Raw genomic sequence first — 24104 nt, forward strand, 5'->3', positions numbered from 1 at the left:
CTAGGTGGATTAAAACATGTTTATCAGTAAACATATCACTTGCAGATTCCGAATCTCAAACCAGACACTAATCGAAATCGCCATTTTTACGATAGCTTCAAGCGGATTTAATGAGTCGTTGTCCTTCTGTTAAGTAGGCCATTTTTCGAAACCTTTTTATACCGTCGAGTGTTAAATGACACCAAAACCAAATATATCGCAAAAACAAGGTATTCCATTTCCATTTTCAATTACGCTCCGATTCGACCCAAAAACCAATCAATCCAATGGTGTAAAAAACCCTAGCAATCTGTCGAAATAATACCATATCGGTACCTATGTCAAAACGAATCCGTCATTATATCACGCGTCATTTGCATGCCGCAAGGGGCGATAAGTGCAACACCCGGTAGCAGTAGCTCCAGCTAGCTACCAACTGACGATCGGTGTAACCAAATCACTGTACGATCGAAGTTCGTAATCGTTGTGGAAGGGGGGTGATGGGAGAAGGGAAATTAATTGCCACGTGACCGACAAACCGAGCACAAAGGGGTCCATCGTTGCGATCCGTTGTTATTGGTGTTTAATTTCTTTTTGTTTTGTATTTTTTTTTTGTTTTGTTCTGTTTGTTCCCTCCGCTTATTCAACTGTAACTGTAAGAGCCCCGTGTGTGTGACGCGACGTGACTCGGAACGCGGTGGCTGCAGAACAACAACAAAAAATGATAGCAGCACGACCTTATAATCAAAGTTACAGTCCGGGTCTGAGTCTGAGCTCGATGTTAATAATAACAATAACAACAACAACAACCACACCAACGACGTTAATCATAGTGCAATGTGTAATCAAAGGGAGTATACTCTATTCACTAGGTAGTAGTAAACCTTAGGTCCCGGGAGATGGCATAGGGGGCACGTGTGAGTTTGTGTTTGTGTTTTGTAATCACATTCAAGCTGCAACCTCTCTGCTGTTTTGACAGATTGCGGCGCTACGCTATTTGTCAAGATAGCGTAGCGAATCGCTGTGTGTGAAATTGTCCTTCGAAACCGTTAAATTGGCTTTCGAAACTGTATCCAAAGCTAAGCTATTCAGCGCTACTACTTAGACGCTAGTAGCAAATAAAAAAACCCAGGCGCCATCACACCGTAATGATGTTTTACTACACTTCTTGCGACAAGTTTGCGCTTGTTTTCACTTACGGGCAGTGGCGTTAGTCAAGCAAAAATATGACACTTTTTGTACCGGTGCAAATATGGTAGCTAATGGACGTGTTTTGACGGCGATTTTAGCTCCCTTCGTGTTGTACCTTCTTGGCAATCCAACGTTGGTTCATAAAACCAATTTTTCGCCCGCCACAGGAAAAGATTTATCTATTTCAGATTTAATGTTTAAACATTAGTCAATTTTCCAAGCGAAAACACCGAACTCTCATCGAACCTCGACTGCCCTACTTACTTACTTACTTACTAAGCACTGGTCAGTAACGACGCGACGTGGGAAGCTTTCACTTTCGAAGCCGCGGTAGCTGCAAACTTCGCCGACGGCAACCGTGACCTAATTCCCGCTGGAAACCGGGACAATCTCGGAAGTGACCGCAGAAAAGAAAGCAAAAAAAAAACAGTTTAAGCCAGTTCAGGCGTGCGTTTTTTTTTGGCATCGTCATCGTTTCGGATAGGGAATTTTCCTGCTTTTTTTTTGGTGGGACTAAATTGTACCACATGAGTAATTTTTTTAGTTGCAGCGCGTTTGGTTGAGGCACCCGAAATCCGACTGGTAGGTCAATGATGGGCCGGGTGGTCAGCGACTTGAGTTGGTCCGGAAGAAGCCGATTTGTATAGAAGAGTAGGTCACACAACCGCGTGTGGCAGTTTGGAGGTTTGGAAGTTTTTTAGAGCAATAGTTTTCAGTATAGTTTTAGTGTACGGATTTCCTATGATCTAATCTTTTATATTATTAAATCTGACATGGAGGTAAAAGAAATTAAGATGCTTTGAATGAGTGTTTCGAACATTACAAGAACCATTAAAATGTACAAACAAAGAAAAATGCTGTTTCTGAATATTGTTACGTTTCGTTTTCGACCCATCAGTGCATTAGCAGTTCATGTGGAGCTACCAACGCCACCTAACGGTTCAACATAAACCACTGAGCAGACGCAAAGATAATGCTTCTTGGAAAACACTTTTTGTTACGAAGTACCCTGGCCACAAACCAGTATCCATGCCATACCGAAACCCCCTAAATCACTAGTATACCTTATGATCAAAAAAGAACTGGAATTTTCATTTTAAAATTCCCGCGCTTGTCCATTCGGTAAACTTTTATTCTCTCAACGTTGACAACACTTTTATACACATTCTATCAAATTTTGACGCATATCGTACGATTAGTTTTTGTTGGCGTCTATACAAAGAAGTTGAAAAATTTTCGTGTGGCGATTTTTATAATGGATGAAAATTTAGAACAACGGCTCGCCTTCGAAGCGCCATTCCGTCGATTGTTGTGTGGTTTCGACGTCATATTCATAGATCCACACTTCATCACCAGTTATGATGAATTCGATGAATGTGGGGTCGCTATCTGCGTTGGAAATCATCTCTTTGGCCACATCAACACGACGCTGTTTTTGAATGAAATTCAGCTTTTTTGGCACCAGCCGAGAAGCGACGCGTTTCAAACCCAAAACATCAGTTAAAATGTGTTCGGCTGATCCATAAGAGATGCCCAACTACACAGCAATCTCTCTACTCGGTACAGAACGATTTTGCAACACGATTTGCTTCGCCGATTCAATGTTTTCTTCAGTAACAGATGTTGTTGGGCGGCCAGGGATCTCATCATGATCCAAGCTTGTACGACCACCTTTGAAGCGTTTATACCACTCGTATGCCTGTGTTTTTCCTAGACACGATTCACCAAAGGCCTTTTCTAACATTTTCAACGTTTCGGAACATTTAAATCCATTTGCAAACAAAAAATTTAATGCACGCACGTTGTTCTAAATTTTCATTCATTATAAAAATCGCCACACGAAAATTTTTCAACTTCTTTGTATAGACGCCAAACAAAAACGAATCGTGCGATATGCGTCAAAATTTGACAGAATGTATATAACAGTGTTGCCAACGTTGAGAGAATAAAAGTTTACCGATGGGACAAGCGCGGGAATTTTAAAATGGAAATTCCGGTTCTTTTTTTATCATAAGGTATGTTGATAACAAGAAACTCATCACAGCTTTTTTCTTTTGGTACTTCAGAAAATACATGGCATCTCGGTGCTAAAAGTGTGTTTTCAAGTAGCCCTAAATTAACGTCTGCTTTACAGTTCATAGTGAACCGTTCGGTAGCGTTAGCAGTTCAACATAAACTGCTAATGCACTGACGACTAGAATAACAAATAATGTCACTCAATTTTCTCAGAGAAGGTTGAACCGATTTCCATAAACTCAGAGTCAAATGAAAGATCTTACGATTCCATAGACTTCTATTGAATTTCATCCCGATCCGACTTCCGGTTCCAGAATTACAAAGTAATACACTGAGGTCTTTTTTACGCGGTTTTTTATGCGGTTTTTTACGCGGTTTATTTTATGCGGTACGTATCCCCCGCGAAAAAAGAGACATCAGTGTATGTGCTATTCTGTGAGAAAATGCGCACTCAATTTTCTTGGAAATTTCTAAACCGATTCTCACAAACTAGAATGCAAGTAATAGGTCTTGAAGTTCTTTAAAACAGTCCCCGATAAGTTGATCTAGATCCGACCACCGATTCCGGAATTACAGCACGATAAGTGGAAAATTTTCAATTTCATGAGTATTTTTTCACAAGCGATGGCGAAACGAGGTGCATTTTTTTATAAAACTTTCTGATAAATTCATCTAGTTGGCAAATCTAGTTAGTTATAGGATGTATAAACCTACTTTGAGACTACTCTTTTCCGGTTCCCGCTTCCGAAAGCACCGATAACAATGAATAAATGCTCCAAAAACGAAACTCACTTCGATTTCTCAGCAACGGTTGATGCGATATTCACAAATCTTGATTCACATTAAAGCTCTCATTGTTTCAAAAGGTACTGTACAATTTCAACCAGATCCGACACCCGGTTTCGAAGTTATATGGCGATGAGTATCAAAACGTTCAAACCGTCATACAAAATGACAATGCAAAACCGATACGCATCGGTATGTTCTGGTACGGAAGAACAAAACCCCACCGCCTAGCACACAGCGCGCTTTGTTCAATCTCGTACAGCGTGCAGGGCTGCCAAATTAACATCTATACTTTTCAGCAGAAAAATCCTTAAATCTGGTTCGGGAGAGCAACATTCTTCATTGAAAATCTATATATGAAAATGATAAGACATAGAAGCGCAACGGAATGAAAAAGTTATTAAATCGAATCTGAAAATAACAGCTAATTTTTGTTTAGAGATAACATTTATTGTAATGTAATTGGCACCCACTTGTTAATATTATCACAAAATCATGATAACGGTTCTATTCTAGAAAAGAATACTTAATCAGGGTGACAAGTGACCGAGAAAATCTTTAAAAAAGGGTAAAAGTCTGAAATTTGGTTTCACCTGGAAAAAGCGGGGTATTTTAGTGCAAACCGAGAAAAATGTTACTAACTCAAATATGAGTAACAATTTTCAGCATCATAATTTATTTTTATTCAGCAAGTGAAAAGCTGAATGCGATGCCCAATTTTGCGTTTTAGTGAGAAGTTCAGCAAAAATGTTGAAACAAATTACAGTTCCATACAGGTTCTATGTTGAATAGTAAAAGTACAGTATTGTGTAGTGAACAATAGAACGACCTCGAAATGAGTGAACCAAACGAACAAAAGGCAGTGCAAAATTCGACCTTCGATACGAGAGCTTGAAGGTTTGCTTAAGGAGCAAATGCATCTTGCCATTAAACGTGTACATTTACTTCAATGCAATAAGACAAATAATGTTGTTTACATCCAGTTTTATAAAGAGTTGAATGCAATTAAATTCGCAAAAGACAATAACAATGTGGACTATGTGGAGCACGAAAACATTAAGTAAAACATTCCAGTATACATGAAAGATAGTACTATAGAAGTGCGTGTGCATGATCTTCCCTCAAGGGTCATCGATCCTTATATTCGCAAAACTATGTCCCAATATGGAGAGATTCTCTCTATCGAAAAAGAAAAGTGGAAGAACTTTTTCCCCGGTATTCTAAATGGCGTACGTTTGTTACGCATGCGCTTGAGGAGGCCTATACCTTCTTATGTGACATTCGGTCAGGATACAAGAATACCGTGCAAACCACTTGTTACCTATGACAATCAGATGGCCACATGTCAATATTGCCAAAAAGCTGTCACTACAGTAAGCCATGTGATAAACTGGATAAGAAGACAACTACACCAAAGGACAACGGTCCTTCCTTCACACCAACCCCAAGCAACCACAGTCACCATCAACAATGAAGCATCCCCTTCAACGAAACCATCAGTATCTCCTATAGAAGAAAGTGCACCAGCTGCAGCTAATAACCTACCCAAGGCCTGTGGAGAAAATAACGATTGTTCCGCCAATAACAGTGATGCTGAACCAATGGACGGGAGTGTGAATAGCGAACCACTGCTACCCCTTCATTCCCTAGACACCGCCAGCGTCTCTCTTCCAAAGAAAAAAATTACAAGACCCAGCAAAAAATAAATATTTTTTACTGTAAAACGGCCGCGTTAAGCTTAAGTGTAAAGGAGCCGAATAAAAAAAAACTTTTTGAAAAAAAATTAACCACACCACCACAGTAATTCCCGATCAGATGCACATAACAAAATCATAACACAAGTATATCAACAGTTGATATGTATAACAATTTATGTTATTTTGAGATATTTAACAAATGAAAACAGTTGAATGCTAAAACTTATGATAACAATATAATTTTTTTTCCTTTTTTTTGCAAATGAAATGAGTCTTGCAAATGAAAATAAAACATCATAACTGATTTTTTTTTATTATATTGTTACTCTTTTTCTTTTTTAACGACTATGTTTAGTAGTCAATATTTCTTTTTTCTTTTTGCGATATTCTCCTAACCAGAAAACTTTTTTTTTGTAGAAACAGACAATGAAAATTATAGAATGATTTTACTCAAGGGAGAGCAAGGATGTGAAAATATAGAACGGAAAAGTGAGGCGTGACAGAGGGTCTGCTTGCTTAAATGACCCTCTGTCACGCCTCACTTTTCCGTTCTATATTTTCACATCCTTGCTCTCCCTTGAGTAAAATCATTCTATAATTTTCATTGTCTGTTTCTACAAAAAAAAAAGTTTTCTGGTTAGGAGAATATCGCAAAAAGAAAAAAGAAATATTGACTACTAAACATAGTCGTTAAAAAAGAAAAAGAGTAACAATATAATAAAAAAAAATCAGTTATGATATTTTATTTTCATTTGCAAGACTCATGACAACGTTCATTATTAGAAAAAAAAAAGAGTTCTTCCGTTGCTTTATATCGAACAATAATGATCAGAATTTAAAAAAACTAAAAGAAGAAATCAGATCACTAAATAGATTATTCATTTAATTTTATTTTATTTTTAATTTATTCAATAATTTTGGATTGAAACGATGTTAAAAGTTGGCTGTGGTATAGTTTTTCTGTGTTAAATTTGCCATCTAATTTATTACAACTGTTGTTATAAATTTCTGCTTTCGGACTTCTGTAGTTATATCAAATTCAATAATAATTGTGATACAAACGATTCAAAATCTGTTACAATTTTGTTCCCACTAGAGTCTTTTTTGTTATGATTTGTGTAATTTTAACAGCTTACCAGCCAAAAATATTTCAAAATTTGTTACAAAATATGTCTGAAATAAGTTACTCCAGTTGTTTTAATTCTGTTATTACCATTTGATCGGGTTGCCAGTATCACTCCATCTGAGATTCCACAAGGCAGTCATGTTGGACCGCTGATATTCCTCATGTACTTCAACACTCGTACAATGTCCTATTCTTATGAAATTTTTTGAACTGCTTTTTCCTCAGTGTAGAAATGGTCAATTTTTTTCTTCCTTTTCACGAATTTGGAATCATGCAATCGAGCTGTTGATGATTCTAGTGATAATCCTCTGAAAAATGAGTGCCAATAGGCGAAGTGTTTTTTGTTTCTTTCTATTCATCCTTTTACTATTTACCGTGCGAGGTAGCCTTTTGTAACTATCATCAAATCGATAGGACAGATAGCAAATGTTGTTTTTTTTGTTGACTAATGACTACTGGTAGCGAATAGGAAGTGAGTTGTGAAGTGGAGTTAATTCCCAAACCGCTCCACCCCCTATGGTAGATAATTACCTCCCTGTACTGGGTTAGTCACTAATCGTGGTAATTCGCGTGTTACGATCACTGCAACTTGGGGTTGGGGTCGATTGAATTGACATTCCTGTGGCAAGGTTAGCTTTTGAATTACCTACGCTTGTACAAAGCTCGGAACGAACTTGGGGTTCGCGCCAAAAACTCGTAACTGCGCGGTTGCTAATTTCGATCTCGATTTTCCGATCACTTGAAAAACAAAAAAAACGCCGACGGTGGCCTCCATTCAGATAGTCCGATAGACAGCTGAAAGTACCAACTGGACACCCGAAGGGTTTTCTTCGCAATACAAAGCATAACAAATAAGTGCCCTTCTTAGCACTAGCACTCAAATAAAAATCACACGAAACGAAACCGAAAGCTCCGGATAGCGAACATTTATGCAGGCAGGCAGGCAGACGGGTAGACAAAGGGTAAGCTAAGATCGTGACCACCGATTAAGTTGTGAAATATTGAGTCAGCACGGGGCGGTGCTGCTGCTGATGGTGGGATTTTTGCTTTTCCGCCCCGCGGGCGACACCGAACCTGACGGCTGCTGCCGGTTGAGTTTATTAGGTCTCTAATTCAGCCATAATCTGGCACACTTGAATCGGGTGGCCTCCGAAAATAGGAGAAGACGTAAGGAAAAATAAATCCTACCAAAAAAAAACTCATCGGGTGGAGTGGAAAGATCAGTGTCCTATCGGATTAAAACTCGAACTCGAACGGGTGCTGACGTAAGAACAAGAACTCGCTGATTGATCTTGTATTTTTGTACTGGTCTGCAGTCAGAACACGACTATAGACCCTGACCCATCGCCTAATCGGTGTTTAAGTCGGTGTGTGTGTGTGGCACACACGAACCATCGATCGGTGGTCAGTTTTTAATCCATTTACATAAATTTATCTCCACTTACAACTATTTTCAATCAACCGCCGCATTCATCTTGGGCCCTCCCATCCTAGGGCGGCTAGCACAGTTGACCTTTTCCTCGCCGCATTCCGCGGCCGTGCTAAACGTCATGTTGTTCTAGTATAGAGATGTAAACTGGCCATAAAATTAACACCATTCGACATTTTTTTTTTCGCTGATATATGCAACTATTCGCGGCGCTGGCAGCTGAAACTTATTAAACTTACACAACATTCCATAATTTGTGCAAATTACACGATAATTACAATCTTCGACTAGGCCCGATTCAGGCGTGGGCAAGGGGGAATTGGGAGGAAAAGCGGGTTGGATTTCTCTCCGGTGATTGTTTTCATCCTCCCCGAGACTATCCAACAACGCCACTCTGTCTGACACGAACGAACGCGACGCGCGGTCTCTGCGTTGGTCCCCGGCGAAGAGGGCAGATCAATCACAACGGCACTAGTAGGGTTGCTGGGGGGCTATTTCTATCGCTTTGATCCCGTCACTTTGCGATTGTGGGCTGATAAATCGACGACGACCTGTCGGAATGTGTGAGGTAATTCATATTACTACAATAAAGTGATCTCACGCTTGACACGGCTGACAGCTGCAGAGCTGATCAGTGGAAGGTTCTAATTGCTGCCGGTGAACGTGGGTGATTGATTACTAAAAATAAACTATGATACGATGATGTTCTTTACCGGGTGTATTTCGACTGAAAGGGTACCGGATTTCTACTCTAGACGAGAACGAGGCAACTTCCACAAATGGAAATTTCCAGTCGGGATTGAACTCGAGAAGTAAATATCGAAAAATTGAAATTACTTAAGAAACGAGTGAGAAACACCTCTGAAAATTGTGAAAAAAGGCTAAATTGAACATAAAAATAATTGCATGTTTGGCAAGCAATATGCAGTTGCAGATCAAATAGTTTAAAACGACCTTGAACATTAATGATCTTGGGTCTGTCTCCAAATTTCGTATTTCGAACGGTTTTCCGATCCCTGCTACCGATTAAATCACATCAATTCAGGAAACTATTACTCGCATACGAAATATTGTCATGGAGTTTGTTTTTTGGTTTTTCAGAGAGAACGTTAGCAGTACAATTCTTTTGTGAAACATTGCAGAACAAAAAACAAACTCCATGACAATATTTCGTATGCGAGTAACCTCTGAAAATTGTGAAAGAAGGCTAAATTGAACATAAAAATAATTGCATGTTTGGCAAGCAATATGCAGTTGCAGACCAAATTGTTTAAAACGACCTTGAACGACATTTATGATCTGGTATCTGTCTCCAAATTTCGTATTTCGAACGGTTTTCCGATCCCTCCTACCGATTAAATCACATCCAATCAGGAAACTACTACTCGCATACGAAATATTGTCATGGAGTTTGTTTTTTGTTCTGCAATGTTTCACAAAAGAATTGTACTGCTAACGTTCTCTCTGAAAAACCAAAAAAACAGTGTACTTGGAAACTTTTATATGTTTTACGTTTCGTCTTCGATTCATCAGAGCATTAGCAAATTGGAGATGAACTAGTACTTCCAGCTAGCGGTTCGTCATTCATATGAGACGTCTGTATAGATTAATTTCGTACCAACTCTGAACAAATGTTGGCAGCACCCTCTCAGATTTGGATGAAACTTTCTGAATATATAGACTCTGTAACAAACAAACCACTGGGCGTGCTTTGTTTTTCTTTTGTTCTGAATTAATCTCAAGGATGGCTTTTATCGTATCAAATAACGCTCACTGGCAACTCTTCAACGATTGAATCAGTGCCATCAAAGACAGACGGATATCATCGCAACAACAAAAACCCGGCATGGCTCATTCAACATAGAAGAGACACCAGTGCGAGAGCGAATTTCTCTCGATGACATTTCTGAGAATCAAAGGTTAGCACGCTGCTGTGGGGATCTTCTCTGAAGCAACAAACGGTCGCTTATTCTCGTTTCGCGATCCGATTCTATACAGGCAGTTGATAATTGCGATAGAATCATTTTACTATTGCCGCTTATTCTAACTATGTGCATATAATCTTTGTATAAGTTGTGTCTATGCAAATGTATGTGAATGCTCCACACAAGGGTTTTGAAATATTGCAACCTAGTATGAGAATCATCAAGTCGAATCATCGATTCGATTTTCTGCGATAATTGTCAACTTGCGATTCTCTCTTGGTAAATTCCACACAGCGGCGATCATTATCAGACTGAAATTTTGTTTAAGGGCCATGAAATACTCAGAGTATGAAGTGGAGAGAAGAAATGTAGAAAAATTCTCTCGAGGTTCATGCATTGAGAGACTCGAGTTCTTATAGCATCTTCTACCGGATTGAAAATGTTGTATACAATATAGATAGCAATATAGCAGCTTCTGTCAAATTTTCGGCAATCACCAACACTGATTAATCTAGACTGTCTTTTGAAAAGAGCCAAACTTTTTCCATAGATTTTTTGTTCCTAAATAGTTATAGTCGAAAAATGAAAGAAAAATCCTGTAAAAAATTGTTGTACTAGTGAGAAAAAATACAAAAAAAAAATAAAATCAAGGCCTACACTAAAAAAAAAGCACTGAAAAAATCACAAAAAATGGTTATAATCAAAAAATTAAAGAAACCTGAAAAAATTTGCTATACCAGTGAAAAAAAAATACTGAAAAAATCCGATCAAGTCCTACACTAAAAACACACAATTTTTGAAAAATTACAAAAATTTAAAAAAAAATAAAAATAAAAAAAAAAATAAAAAAAATGTTTTAATTTACGATTTAAAAAAACTTTATTTTATTGAAATTTTGTCCCAAGGGAGGTCATTGTATTCCTCTCAAATCGCCCATGTGCACTTAAGTCTTTTTCCCGTGCGTATCGCATAAAAAACTGCGTAACATTGAAATTTCCAAGAAAAAGTATCTGTATTCGCATAAAAATGGCATGCAAGAGATTTGAGGGAAGGCTTTTTTTCTGCGGGTGATACGCGCCGCATAAAAAAGTCTCAGATCATCGAAAATTCGCTTTCAAAAACTGCATAGCTTTGAAAATTCGCATAAAACCGCATAGAAATCGCATAAAAAGGGACTTGAGTGTATTGGAAGATGGACACTTTCAAATAAAAAAATAATATGAACATGAACTTAGCGAGGCACCTTTCGCCGATGATAACGCAAATAGGTGAATAATTTGTTGCTTATTTGTTGCTAATTAGTTACAGTAATGTTGAATTTGTTGCTCAGTTTTTTTAAATTTTTTTTAGTACTTCGCTAAGTTCATATGAAGTCAGCAAAGCTTCCGTATATGCTTCAAAACAAATCATAGCCCAGTAAATAATTTGTTGCTAATTAGTTATGATAATTTCGAATTTGTTGCTCAATTAATTTTTTTTTTTTGAGTACTTCGCTAAGTTCATATGGAGTTAGCGAAGGCCATCTTTCAAATTTGCTTCAAAACAGATCGAAGCCCAGTGAATAATTTGTTGCTTATTAGTTATGGTAATTTTGAATTTGTTGCTCAATTTTTGTTTTTATTTTCTTGAGTACGTAACGATAATTTCGAATTTGTTGCTCAATTTAGTTTTCATTTGTTTGAGAACTTCGCTAACTTCATATGCACTTTGTGAAGTACTCAAAAAAATGAATTAAATTGAGCAACAAATTCGAAATTATCGTAACTAATTAGCAACGAATTATTCACTGGGCTTCGATCTGTTTTGAATCATATTTGAAAGAGGGGCTTCGCTAACTTCATATGAACTTAGTGAAGTACTCAAAAAACTAAAAAATAATTGAGCAACAAATTCAGAATTATCGAAACTAATTAGCAACCAATTAGCAACAAATTATTCACTGGGCTTCGATCTGTTTCGTAGCATATACGAAAGGGGGCCTTCGTTAACTTCATATGAACTTAGTAAAGTGCTCAAAAAACTAAAAAAATAATTGAGCAACAAATTCAGAATTACCGAAACTAATTAGCAACAAATTATTCACCTATTTGCGTTATCATCGGCGAGAGGTGCCTCGCTAAGTTCATGCTCATAAAAATAATGTTTCCTAAAAGAAAAATTTGGTGTTCGAACAAGTTTTTTTCAGTGTATTTTAATAGAAAACTGAATTATTGGGGTAATTTTATAAAATAATCCATAGCTAGTTGCCAATAATTGACAAACGCATTGGACAAGAAATTTTGTAGTTACCGAACTCGTTTATTTTCTTACAATTTTTCAATTTTGCAACATATGGACGTTTGATGCGATAAATTTCACTAAAACCAAAAATATTGTTTTTTTTTGTGAATCGAGTTTAAGTTTTTTGAATCGATTTTTTTCAGTGTAGGACTGGATTGGCAGTACCCTCTCAGATTTGAATGAATCTTTCTAAACATGTAGACTTTATCATGAAAAGGCACCTTGCATACTTTGTTTTTCCAAATTTTTTTCTTCAATTTTTTTCCAAATTGTTGTAAAATGATGAATCCTACAGAAATTTGTTGTACTAGTGTAATAAAAATACTGAAAAAATTTCAAATCGTTTCGTGCACTGCAAAAACTCGATTTGAAAGATTTAGAAAATTACAAAAATAAAATTTAGGATTTGCAAAAAAAAATAATATAAATTTCACTCTTACTAATAATGATTTTTTTATAGATCGACTTTACAGTTTTTAAAATCGATTTTTTTCAGTGTACACGAATTTCGCGCCAAAACGTATTCGGAGTTGGCAGCACACTCTCAGATTTTGATGGAACTTTCTGGACATGTAGACTTTGTTTCAACCGAAATCGACCTACACTGTCTTTTGAAAAGGGCCCAACTTTTTTTTCTAACGGTTTCTTTTCGAATTGATCGCAGTCGAAAAATGCCAAAAAAGGCTGTACAAAAATTTGTTTTACTAATGAAATAAAAATTTCGAAAAATTCCAAATCAATACACTGAAAAAAAAACACGATCTTAAAAATTTTCAAAAATGCAAAGAAAAAATTAAAAATTCGCGTTTTACAAAAACAGCAACTTCTTTTAATTTACGACTCACAAAATAATATTTTCAATTTCGATGAAATTTTGTCCTACCAACCGTTAATGCCTTGCAAAATGAACACTTTCAAAGAAAAAAGGTTTTTCTAAGGAAATTTTTTTCCAATCCTTTTATCTAAAGCTGAACTAAAAGTCATCATCCAAAAAAACTCAATTTGTGAGAAGATTTCGCAAAGTACTCTATAGCTAGTTGCCGATTTTTGACAAAAATATCAGTACTGGACAAGTGAAATTTTAAGTTTGAAAACTCCTTTATTTTTATTGTTTTTAAGTAAATTTACTTAAAATATTTTTAAACCGATTTTTTTTTCAATTTAGAATTCGTTTCGCGATACCCTCTCGGATTTTAAAGGATCTTTCTGACCATGTAGAGTTTGTCAAGAAAAGGCATTTTGCATACCTTGTCTTTTTTCCAAAATTTGTCTAGACTGTCTTTTGAAAATGGCCAAATTTTTATTTCATCGTTTTATTCAAATCGTCGAAATATGATAAATCCTACAAAAATGTGTTATAATAGTTATGTTCACAAAATTAGTAAAATTTGCCTATTCCAATATTGAACAAAATAGTGAACGAATCGTACTTTGGAAAAGAAATCAATTTCATAAATTCAAAGTTGATACACAAAACTACATTATTTTTGGTTTTGATGAACTTTTTTTTTAAATCACATCTTTTCATTATTTCTATTAAAAAATTTGACTGATTTGGGGAAGATGAATAGCAAAACACATTTTGGTAGGATTTGTCACTTTGCAACTATAACCTTTTGAAAAGTTGGCTAAAAAAATATAGCCCCTTTTTAAAAGACAATCTAGATAACTGCGAAGTGGCTCATATATTGACAAAGCATCGAATCCAGTTTAGATGGCTTTTGAGGTTCGCCACACAGAAATTTTCAACACCCTCTTTATTCGGTCTTTCCGGTACCGAAAGTCGAATTCGAATCACATTCAATAGGAACCTATTAAACTGCAAGATCATTCAAATAACAAATTTGTAAAAATCGTCGACTCAGAGCAAATTTAGTGCAAATATTTGCTATATAACCCTCATACACATTTGAAGATCTCGTCGAACTGAATCGAATGGTATATGATAAGCTTCAAAATCGGGTTTTACCTAGCTGGTATGGTCTTTCTATGTAAGCCTTTTCAAAAACAAACTCAAAAGTTTACTTTATGTACTAAACATATTTTTTCTTATTCTTTCCTTACTTTTTTCCAGGTGAGTTCCATTCCAATCTGTGCGAGAACGACAGGAATACGGATCTGACGTAATAAATAGCGTGAGTACATTGATTCGAAGGATTTGTTTTTGTTTAAATTCAATAAATCCCTATTATTGAGATCGGTTTAAATTTGTTTCCAATAAACAATTTTGGAAAGTTGGTAATTTGAAAAAAACCTTCATTAACATATTTTTTGCCTTTTTGTTGAGACAATTTCTGACACGAATTTGGTCTAATTTTTGACACTAATTTATTCAAATTAATTCGGGTAGTTCACAAAAGCATGCTTCAGCGTTTATGTCACATATTCGGTAACATTTCTCAGACCAACCGTAAGAGCAATAATACATTTAAGCGTGATCAGAGATGACAATCTGAAGTAATTGTACGGGTAGAAAAATATTAATTCGTCGATTACGTCACTTATATCATTATATTTTCGGAACCAAAAGTGACAGCCATTTGATCTTCGAACTTTATCAATTGCCCAACAGTAGCTTTCAAAACGAGCCTAAGTTTGTTGAAATCGGTTCAGCCATCTTCGGAAAATTAAGAGCGAAAATTTCCGATTTCGTCGAGATGAGTCGAATAGTGTATAACACTATGGTTCTTCGAGTTCGAAATTCGGGTTTTCCAACAGTTCGACAATTTTGTTAAAAACTGTTCGAAGAAATTGCCTGAAAATAGCTCGAACAAGAAAGTTTTTTTCTCGTAAAGCTACTAGAAGAAACAGTTTGAGAAAACTACTAGAAAATACTTCAACAAACTGCTTGAGAAACTGTTTGAAACCCTGTTCTTGAAATCTTCTCGAAAAATGTTACGAGACTGCTTGTTCTAAGCTGTTTGAATAAAACGTCATACAAATCAATCGAGAAACTACTCGAATGAAATACTTAAAAAGCAGCAGAAAAGTTTCTCAAAAAATACTCAGATTCTCGAAAAAACTGCACAGAAAACTAATTGGAGAACTGTTTAAAAAAAACTACTCGCAAAACCATTCAAAAACTGCCCGAAGAAACTGTTCGACAAACTCGCGCGAGACAAACTGCGCATCAAATAAATCGGCAGAAGGTCCGCTTGCTGATGCGCACGGCAACCTTCCCCATGGCGGTAAACGTACCGCACAGGGTGCAAGCCGATTTAATACTAACTCTGGTTGTTTAATTATTTTTTTACGTTCATATTTATCACATTCAATATTAATTGTTTCTATTTTGTTACGTTGCTGTATGATTTTACATATCAAGTGATGTAATTATATAAAACTTTTTTCAACATGAACTGGCATGAGGCGCACCGCTTGCCGATGATAACGCAAATAAGCGAATAATTTGTTGCTAATTAGTTACGGTAATTTTGAATTTGTTGCCTTATTTTCTGAGTACTTTGCTGAGTTCATATTTCGTTAACGAAGCAGACCTCTCAAATAAGCTTGGAAACAAACCGAAGCCCAGTAGATAGATTGCTTAAAGAATGTCCCAGAAAGTACGGACGCACTTTGATTTCGCTGTAAATAATTGTAATAAGTGTTAGATATTCAAATTGTATTCGATATACTGATAATATTAGACTACAACAACAGAATATTATTCTCATCATTTGCTACTTAGCCATTGTAGACTAGCTAGCGCACCTTCTTGCGAACGTTCCTCATTAAATTCCGTACAGACTTCTTGGCGACAAGTTTTGACGCTTTTTTTCCAATCTTTTTCGAACTGTTGAATGGTTTCGGCTGCCGAGACATGTTTCCTAAGATGTGCCTTCGTTTATGCCCCAAATTCCTCAATTGGTCGAAGTTGTGGGCAATTTGGTGGATTCATGTTTTTTGGGACGAAAGTGACATTTTTGGTAGTATACCATTCTACCGTTGATTTCGAGTAGTGGCAAGAAACATGATCTGGCCAGAAGACAACAAGATATTTGTGGCTTCGAATTATGGGTAGAAGTCGTTTTTGTAAACATTCCTTGATGAATATTTCGCTGTTCATTGAAACAGTGGTAATGAAGGGTTTCGAAATCTTACCGCAGCTACAAATTTCTTGCTAGACCATAGCTTTCTTACCAAATTATTCGACTTCAATCGATGTCTCGGGCTGGTTTAACACTTGCTCTTCTAGCACCGTATAATATTGTGGTCCCGGCAAGGATTTGTAATCGAGTTTCACGTAGGTTTCGTCGTCCATGATTATGCAGTTCAAATTTCCAGCAAGAATCGTATTGTACAGCTTTCGAACCCTCGGCCTGATCGATGCTCCTCGTTTCGGACTTCGTTTTGGTTGTTTCTGCTTCTTATAGGTTCAAAGATTCAAACGTTCTTTAGCACGAAGAACATTTGCATTCGAAGAGTCCACTTTTTTGGTCACATCCCGAACTGAAACCTCCTTCGTTTGCTCGAACGGCTTCAGTATACGTTTATCCAACTGAGGGTTTGCAGGACCTTTTTTTCGACCCGTTTTCGGTTTATCCTCAAAGGTGTTATCCTCAACGAACTTCCTGATTGCATTTCGCACAGCTTTTTCACTTACTCCTACCATTTTTGCTATATTTCTTAGTGACAGTCCGCGTTCTGTGCACCATTTGTAGACAATTTTTCGACGTTGTTCTGCTGAAAGTCCACGCATTTCGAAACAAACTAATGAAAACGAATAAACAACTGCACAAGTGGTTAGAGAAGAGTGTAAACAACAGGACGCAGCCATAAAAATTGACAGATTCTGAACCATTGCGAAATGGCAGCGGTTTTTGGTTGCGTCCATACTTTCTGGGACAGCCTTTATTAGTTAGAAGGAGTGCTTCGTTGGCTTGATGTAAACTTATCAAAGTAATCGAAAAATAAAAAAAACTACCTCAATTAATAAGGAACAAATTATCTGCTGGGTTTCGATTTGCTTCAAGCTTATCTAGAAGAGGTACATCGTTAACTTAATATGAGCTTAAAGAAGTGCTCAGGAAAAATTAAACAAAAATTGAGCAATAAATTCAAAATTACCGTAACTAATTTGCTACTAATAAGCAACAAATTATCCACTGGGTTTCGATTTGATTTGAAGCTTATTTAGCAACCAATTAAAAACTATCATAACTAATTAGCAACTAATAAGCAACAAAATATCCACTTGGTTTCGATTTGCTTTCAAGCTTATTTAGGAGAGTTACTTCGTTAAGTTCATATGAACTTAGCGAAGTACTCAAGAAAAGCTGAAAATAAAAATTGAGCAACAAATTCAAAACTACCATAACTAATTAGCAACTAATAAGCAACAAATTATCCTCTTGGTTTCGATTTGTTTTCAAGCTTATTTAGGAGGGTTACTTCGTTAAATTCATATGAACTTAGCGTAGTACTCAAGAAAAATTGGAAAAAAATTAGCAATAAATTCAAAACTACTGTAACTAATTAACAACTAATTAGGAACAAATTATTCACCCATTTGCATTATCATTGGCGATAGGTCCTTCACTAAGTCATGTTCATAAAACTTTTCATCTTTGATATTTTGGTTAATTAGTATGCTACACATTTTTATTTGATTTCTTTTTAACAGTTCAACTGGGACACAGTTTGATTTGAACTTTGGTTGTGTGAAGGGACTCAATGCAAACTTATCTATACGAAATTTTCGTCTTTGTTAGACCATGATAATGGCTTGAAGAGCAGGGTAATTTAGACATTGCTCGTTATTGACTGAAGTCTCGATTACTAAATATTGTTATTAAACGTTTGATGGCTGCTCGGCCATCCATGGAAGTTGACCATCAATGTCAATTTCCCTCTCTGAGCAGCCTAGATAGCCGTGTAGTGTCGGTAGCGGTTTCCCAACTGGCTAAGAATAACGCTACGGTCCACCTGTACCGGTGGTATAAGTCCACCAAACAGGTAAGCCGTGTGGCATCCGGCGGAATTATTTTTTACCAAGAATTGATCCACTGGTTTCCTGTTCCATGTCGTAAAAGGCCACAAAAATAGGAACTCCTAAGTCAAGGTGTATTTCCGTGCCGATGGCTGAATGGCTGCAGGAGGTTAAACAATGCAGTCGTGAACGGAATATCTTGGGATTTTCCCTTACTGTGTTAAGCGAAGCTCTGGCACAGTGGACGACTTCTTTCTTCGCAACTCGTGGGATTTTAATGATTAAAACATTTAAAAAAATCCTTACATGGTTCGCTATAGGCGATTATAAGCCAATATATTTGGTTTCTTGTAGTTGTTGTACGGTAAGTGCTGGAGGTGGAGTGTTTGTTACTTTAATTGATAATGGTTAGAGTAGCACAAATCAATCTCCAGCATAAACGTACAGCAACTATGAATCTATCCAGACTTCTGCAAGAAGGTAAAGCTTCTTTAGCTTTGGTTCAAGAACCATATTTCCAAAAGGGAAACTTCTACGTTGGAAAATTGTTAAACCCAGTCTTTGTTGCCTTTAACAAGACCGGAATGACAAATCCACGTGAAATGCCTCGAGCATGCATACTTGCAAATAGTGCTCTCGATGTCTCTCTCATATCGGAGCTCACAACTCGGGATATTTGTGCTGTCACAGTTGGTATGACTACTGATGGCATAGACAGGAAATATGTCTATTGTTCGGCATATTTGCCGCATAACCAACCTTCGCCAAGCGATGACTTCAAAAAGGTTGTATCATACTGCTGCAAAAGTGATTTACCGCTTGTAATCGGCAGTGACATAAATGCTCACCATATCATTTGGGGCAGCACAGATATAAATTCGAGAGGCTCTGATATGATGGAATTTGTGAGCAGTACAAACCTGCACATAGTCAATGCAGGAAACCGTCCAACTTTTGCGAGATCTGGCAGAGAGGAGGTTTTGGACGTAACTCTCTGCTCTGATAGAATTGCGCATGAGTTGGTGAATTGGCTCGTCTCCGATGAGCTCGAACCTTCGTTGTCTGATCATAAGTACATATTCTTTGATCATTCAAACGTTAAATTTGATATTATCACATATCGTAATCCCAAATCTACAAACTGGGACCTCTATGAAGAGGGCTTGGCGACTAGATTTTACGGGTACCAACCAACAATTGAAACCCCAATTGATTTGGAAAATGTTGTCGACGAGACAAACTCACTCATAGTTGCAGCATATGAAGAGGCTTGTCCACTTCGTATTGTGCGAGCTACTAGAGGAACTCCTTGGTGGAATGCTGAACTTGCTAGACTAAGGAAACTATGCAGAAGAGCTTGGAACCACCGTCGCAGAAATGGGTCGGAGGCATTCGTGTTGGCTCGAAGGGCTTACAAAAATGCTCTTCGATCGTCTGAGCGAAGTGGTTGGAAAAGCCTCTGCACAAATGTCTCTAGTCTCAACGAGGCTAGCAGATTAAATAAGTTACTTTCGAAGTCTAAGGACTTTAATGTCAGTTTCTTAAGAACTTCAGATGGTGAACACTTGTCTGATGAAGGTGATGTACTTCACTATCTTTTTAACACTCACTTTCCAGGATGTATGGATCCATCACCGACAGCTCTTCCCGAGACTTTTTCAGGTAGTTACGATTCTTGGGCCCTTGCTCGAAGCGTTGTGACGATTGAATCGGTCAAATGGGCAGTTGAGAGTTTTGCTCCGTACAAGTCTCCTGGAAAGGATGGAGTTTTCCCAGTGTTACTGCAGAAAGGGTATGAACATTTCAAACATGTTTTGAAGAAAATACTTACTTTTAGTCTTGCGACAGGATATATTCCAAGAGCCTGGCAGGAAATAATTGTCAAATTTATTCCCAAAGGCGGCCGCGGCACTTATGAGGAAGCGAAGAGTTTCAGGCCTATCAGTCTAAGCTCATTTCTTCTTAAAACAGTGGAACGCATAGTCGATCACTATATCAGAGATGTTAGTTTGGGCCTGCATCCGCTACATGGAATGCAACATGCTTACCAGCGTGGAAAGTCCACTACAACCCTGTTACATGATGTTGTGTACAACATTGAAAAAGCTTTCTCACAAAAGCAATCTTGCTTGGGAGTTTTCCTAGATATTGAAGGTGCCTTTGATAACGTGTCTTTCAATTCAATTCTGGAAGCAGCCCGTGGTCATGGCATACCTTCAAGTATCACAAATTGGATACACGCAATGCTTAGCAATCGACTTCTTTGTTCATCGCTTCGGCAAGCAGAGATTAGAAAGCTAAGTGTCTGTGGGTGTCCTCAAGGTGGTGTACTATCCCCACTTTTATGGAACCTTGTCGCTGATGGTTTGTTAAGGAAACTTAATAACCTTGGATTTCCGACTTATGGTTTTGCCGACGATTATCATATATTGATGACCGGTATAAGCATTAACACTCTCTTTGATTTAATGCAGCAAGCCCTGCGATCTGTTGAACAATGGTGTTGTCAGGTTGGATTATCTGTAAATCCGGGCAAAACATCAATGGTGCTTTTCACTCATCGTAGGATAATCACAGGAGCTCGTCCGTTGCAGTTCTTTGGTTCAGAGGTCACTGTGGTCGAACAAGTTAAATACGTCGGGGTTATTCTTGACTCAAAACTGAATTGGTCTGCTCACATTGACTTCAGAATTAAAAGAGCTTGCATGGCTTTCGGCCAATGTAGACGAGCTTTTGGAAAATCATGGGGACTCAAACCCAGATATATTAATTGGATCTACACAACTATTGTTAGACCAATTTTAGCATATGGATGTCTTGTATGGTGGCAGAAAGGAGAAGTCGCGACAGTTCAGTCAAAGCTAAATCATCTCCAAAGGATGGTCCTAATGGCGATGACAGGAGCATTCACGACAACTCCTACTGCTGCTCTAGAGGCGCTACTGTGCATTAAACCACTACATGTGTTCCTAAAACAAGAAGCATTATCTTGTGCATACCGTCTTAAGGTTACAGGGCTTTGGAACAGTAACCCATTAGATTATGCTACCAGCCACACTCGCTTGTGGTCTCAAATGGTTACGTGGGATGAGTATTTACTCGCTCCTAGTGACCTAACTCTCACATGCAGTTTTCCTTTCAAAACATTCAATGTGAGCTATCCTTTTCGTGAGGAATGGTTGTCTGGTTGTCTGGAACGACAACTTGATGAACACATAGTTTGTTATACGGACGGTTCTCTGTTGAATGGTCGTGCTGGTGCTGGTGTCTACTGTCGTGAAATGAGGCTGGAGCAGTCTCATTCACTTGGTAGATACTGTACTGTGTTTCAAGCAGAAATCTACGCGATTCTGTGTGGAGTACAATCGGCACTTCAGCAGAGGATCTGTGGTAAGCGAATTTATTTTTGTTCCGACAGTCAGGCAGCCTTAAAAGCACTCAGTTCGAATGACTCACGGTCGAATCTAGTGATCGCATGTCGAACTCAAATTGAAGACCTCAGCATTTCAAATGCTGTTTACTTCTTATGGGTACCCGGCCATTCTGGTATTACTGGAAATGAATGGGCTGATGAGTTGGCTAGAGCTGGTGCAACGAATGATTTCGTTGGTCCTGAACCAGCTTTACCACTTTCAACTAGTTGGATAAAGCACAAGATTCGTTCTTGGGCTGTATCCAAACATGCCAGCTACTGGCGCAGCTTGCAAACTTGCGCTCAGGCAAAAGCATTTCTACCAGATTTAAATCTGAAAATGTCAAAGTGTCTACTGCATTTCTCCAAGCATCATTGCAGTATTCTGGTCAGAGCTCTGACTGGACATTGCAAACTCAATTATCACATGGCTACTATTCAACGTGCTGAGTATTATTCGTGTGATTTGTGTGAATGCGATTATGGTACTTCATATCATCTGATATGTAACTGTCCCGCATTGACGCAGCTACGTATCCGGGTTTTTGGTTCTCCATACATGGTTGAGTCTGTGTATGCGGAGCTAAAATTGAAGGATATTCTCTCGTTTCTTACCCAATGTGGTAAGGAGCTATAGTCAGAAGGGTTCATCGTTCTTCCTGGAGTGAATGAATCCCTTCTGTATTTACCTTAAATTGGGTTTAGCAGATTGTTTGGCATCTTTTAGGGGGTGCCGAATTTACTTCTGCTCGTACATACTGCGAATCGTTCTGCATTCTTCCGGGAGTGCAGAATGGTGTCGCTTTTGTAAGATCTTCAAATCCTCTCGGGAGTTGGAGGTTTTATTAACAGCGGACTGTTCGGGACCTCGTAGAGGTTCAGAATTTACTTCTGCTTCCACTAAATGTGATCCTCAGCAGATTGTTCGGCATCCCTTAGGGGTGCAGAATTTACTTCTGCTTTTATGTGTTTTTGTGTCGTCAATTTTTCCCATCCTCCTAGTCCAACCCTTACCATTTCCTTTCAATCCTTCCCTCTTATATATCGGGAAAATGATGCTAAAAACAAATTGATGGCAAGGCACAAATCTCCAAATATCAAGGGGAACGTGCCATTTGAGCCAATTTGTTCTGATTCCTGATTCCTGATTATCATTGGCGATAGGTCCTTCACTAAGTCATGTTCATAAAACTTTTCATCTTTGATATTTTGGTTAATTAGTATGCTACACATTTTTATTTGATTTCTTTTTAACAGTTCAACTGGGACACAGTTTGATTTGAACTTTGGTTGTGTGAAGGGACTCAATGCAAACTTATCTATACGAAATTTTCGTCTTTGTTAGACCATGATAATGGCTTGAAGAGCAGGGTAATTTAGACATTGCTCGTTATTGACTGAAGTCTCGATTACTAAATATTGTTATTAAACGTTCCGTCTTCGACTCATCAAGGCATAGCAGTTCACGTCGAGCTGCCTCACTGCAGAGCAGTTCAGCGTAAAGTTATCTTTACTTGGTAAAAAAACGGTTTATACTAAGCGTACGTGACTGTTTTTATGTTTTATTTTACGTTCGGTCTTCGACTCATCAATGTCCGATTCCTAGGGAAGGATCGGATGAGTCTTTGTCCCTCCGTCAAGTAAGTGCTTTTCGGTAAACGATGAAGATTTGGAAGATCGACAATGTTCAATTTGACTTGAAATGGGATTAAACCTAATAAACTTACTATGTTTGAATGCATGGCCTTGAACTCCTTTCTCTCTGTTATTTCACATACAAAGTATCCATTCACTTTCGGTTCTATTAACATTTTGATCCATCTTCCGATCCATACTCTAAAACCTCGACGTACGGAAATCGAACACATGGAACAAAAGGTTACTGAATTCTACTTGCCACAAAGTTCTAAAATTGGTTCGACCATTAGAAGCTGATCCTTTGCCAAGTTTCCCGAGCATTTCATCAACAATTCTGTCCGTCAATTTATCTAATTATATAACCCTGATTTTCCCGAGCTGGTAAATATCAAGTCGTGCTCAGTAATTTTTATGGGCCCAAGTAGAAAGAAATGTCGATGTGTCTAATCTTCTGCTGTCTGTTCCAGCAGATCGCAATTTTCATTCGCATTCCTCCAAACGACTGTCAAAGGAAGAAGGCTGAAGTAAGAAAAAAAAACTTTACACAAACCGTCAAAGCCGTAAATAACCAACCAACAGTACAGTTTGTGAACCTCTAGCAGCCACCTGTTCCGTGGCCAACCCCAAACCAGGAAATGTTTCTCGGAAATGGTTTTAACGATAATTGAAGCTGATTTTCCCGAGATCAGAGCCGAA

General features: G+C 37.8%; 1 protein-coding gene across 6 annotated transcripts in view; it reads left to right on the forward strand.

The window, feature by feature from the left end:
• Positions 1-24104, forward strand: part of LOC131425997 (uncharacterized) — a 399851-nt gene that overhangs the window by 142549 nt on the left and 233198 nt on the right. The window contains exon 3 of one of the 6 annotated variants that reach the window (XM_058588367.1): positions 14504-14564. The exons of the other annotated variants lie outside the window; for them this stretch is intronic. The gene's annotated coding sequence lies outside the window, so the exon portion shown is untranslated. The remainder of the gene's footprint in view (positions 1-14503; positions 14565-24104) is intronic. 6 annotated transcript variants of the gene reach the window in all.

The sequence above is a fragment of the Malaya genurostris genome, chromosome 1 (genome assembly GCF_030247185.1).
Source record: "Malaya genurostris strain Urasoe2022 chromosome 1, Malgen_1.1, whole genome shotgun sequence".
NCBI classification, from domain to species: Eukaryota; Metazoa; Arthropoda; class Insecta; order Diptera; family Culicidae; genus Malaya; species Malaya genurostris.